Genomic DNA, 2747 nt, shown 5'->3' with positions numbered 1-2747 from the left:
CTATCACACAGAGAATCTGGATTATGTTCTCTTTGATATTTGTTGTGTTTACTTGGTTGGGTCTGAGCGGCTGTGGGACTGGCGGGTGACAAAGATTTGTCCTGACTGTGGGTAAGGCAGGAAAACTCTAGCTACAGCCATCAGTCCTCAGTTCTTAAAAACAGAAGCAATATGAACAGGACTTTACATTTTTTTTTCAGAAAGGTATAAGTTTATTCAAATCTTAAAAAAACCCCAAAGCTACAGAATATGGCATAGTGACTTATTTACAAGTTTTATGTGCAGAGGCAGGTTTTAATTATCATTTCAAAATAAAGAAGTTTTTCTTCGAGAAATAACGGTGTTTCAAGTATTTTGGTGAAAGATTGATGAAAACATTAAGTGACTGCTTCAGTTAAAAACAGATAAAATAATGCCTTTAAAATGCTTTGAATGGTAACTGCTTCTTAAACATGAATTTTCACAACATTATTCTTGTGGCTCATCCAGACAATGTCTTGGTTTAGAAAGGCAGACACTAAAAAGTACAAGTAACACATGGACATACCTCCACTTAAGTACATGCTCCTTGGCTGCACTTTAAGGGGTCAAGTAGTGTTTCTATAGCTTCTGGAGTTCATCTTCATTGTGGGTGGCAATCAGGGTCTGATGTGGGTGGTGTGCGATCCCCACTCGCATGCTTCTTATGAGCCATCTGAGTTCTCTCTAGCTTGCCAGTGACTGTGCTGAAGCAATAGAGCACAAAGTCCTTCACGACACGTTAGCTCCACTCGCACGGGGAGAAGGGTACAGCAAATGTCACCACCCTCTCTTTTACCAGAACTGAGTCTTCTGACAGTCTCCCCGTGCATGCTCTTGATGACCACCATGTTTGATTGGTTGCTCTGGGTTTTAGGAAGCAGAATCATGCTATTGACTGTAATATCTGTTCCTGCAGTACGGCCCAGGGATTGAAATGTATTTGAACGTTCTGTGGTCTTCATATCCTGGATCTCCACAGTGCCATCAGAAGATGCACTGATGATGTAATGTCTGTCTTGTGTAAATGTTTCCTTCTTAACAAAGGAGGAATGGCCTTGAAATTCCTTCAGTGTTCTTCCAGATTTTAAACCATGAATTCTTCCTGTCTGGTCCAAAGAGGCACTAAGATCTGACTGCTGTCCTTAGAAAATCTTAGACAGGTGGCACCATTACTATGTGCCCTTCTAAAGCTTCTTAAACACCATCCATTCTGAGTCTTCCACACCTTGAACTTTCCATCTTGGAAACATTGTTCCCAGTTGCAAACATTTCAGTATCTCTGCTGAAACACATGCAAAGGACACCATAACCCATCATCATGAAGTTAACCTGGGCCTGGTACTTAAGATCCATCCTGATTTTCCCAGTAGTGCAGGTCCATACTTCAACAGACCCAGTGACCAGATACTGACCGTCTGGAGAAAAAATGAACACACTCCACGTGAGATTTCTGACCCAACTTAGGATGCTCAGTTGTGTGGGAAACTTTTCTTCTTCCACGTCTTTGAGAGCTGCTTTGCCTTGAAACAAATCTATGGTTATACCAGGAGGAGGCAACCCCCCTGCTGCCGCCGTTTCTACACCGGTCCCTGCAGTGGTGAGATGAGATGCAGGTGCCACACGGACTTCCCAAGTGAAGACCCAGGCAATGGCTGCCCTCCTCTTCTCTTTGCTGCTTTTATCTGAGTATGCCTCGCAAGGATCAAAGTAAGACCTGACAAGAAGGCTTTCCAGGTGAACATAGTACTCTGGCTGTGTTTGCTTTGACATTATCATGGGGTCTGTCTGTCTGTCTCCCATGTGACCTGGCAGCACCCAGTTCACGAAGCTCTACCAATTCCAGAACAATCTGTTCATAGAAGTCAACAAGGGTTTTGTCTGGCAGTCTCAGAGATTGTATAGCCTGTAAACAGTAGCCAATGGTGACTGTTAGTATCAGCCATGAAACTCTCAATGCTGTCCACAGTATTCATAGAGACAGTAGTTGCTTTCCTGTAAGGTGGCCAACACCCAAGGTAAACTGATCTCCTTCAAATACTGTGCGATAAGATGAATCACATTGGAAGACTTGATTTCGATAGACATAGTGGTACTGTTTCGGGTCCAGGCCCCACTCAGCACAGACTGGGTTGCACTACACCTCCAGACATGTGGACTTTACAATTTTAATAGTGAATCATCAAATGCAAGTTTTTATGATTTTGAAAAAAAAATACTATTTATTATAGCTGGTCACATGTTCCTCATCTGAACACATGTAGTTTGAAAATAATTTCTTTGATCACCTGGTTTAGAAACAAACATTCTGGTCCTACTTGTCTTGTATAATTAAATTATAATTGTATAATTAAAAACCTCAACAAATCAAAAGAGTTTTATGAGATACATTTATTCACTTCTCTTTCAAAAATTAGGAAAGAAAACAGAAGTTTTAATGATGTTAGTGGGGAGAAGGAGGCAGGTGAAGGAACTAACTTAATCTTTTAACTATGTACTCAGGGAGACCCACCCATCTAGAGGACCCACTGAGCATCAAGGTTCTTAGCCTGAAAGGCTCCTAATTTGCATCTAAGGAAGATTTTTATCCAGTTTTATCACAGTCAGAGGCAGAAATCACAGGAGTTGAAAAGGCAACTCATCATCGAAGGTCAGGCCCCTCACAGAGCCTTAATTAGCATGTTGGGCATCTTAAATTAGAAAAAACTATGCCAAGGGAATGTCTTTTT

General features: G+C 41.6%; 1 pseudogene; it reads right to left on the bottom strand.

Moving 5' to 3' along the window:
• Positions 1–220: 220 nt before the first annotated feature.
• Positions 221–2106, bottom strand: LOC102919691 (WD40 repeat-containing protein SMU1 pseudogene; annotated as a pseudogene).
• Between the last annotated feature and the right edge of the window lie 641 nt (positions 2107–2747).

The sequence above is a fragment of the Peromyscus maniculatus genome, chromosome 21 (assembly GCF_049852395.1).
Source record: "Peromyscus maniculatus bairdii isolate BWxNUB_F1_BW_parent chromosome 21, HU_Pman_BW_mat_3.1, whole genome shotgun sequence".
In the NCBI taxonomy this organism is placed as follows: domain Eukaryota; kingdom Metazoa; phylum Chordata; class Mammalia; order Rodentia; family Cricetidae; genus Peromyscus; species Peromyscus maniculatus.
This window is presented reverse-complemented; position numbering and strand designations above follow the sequence as displayed.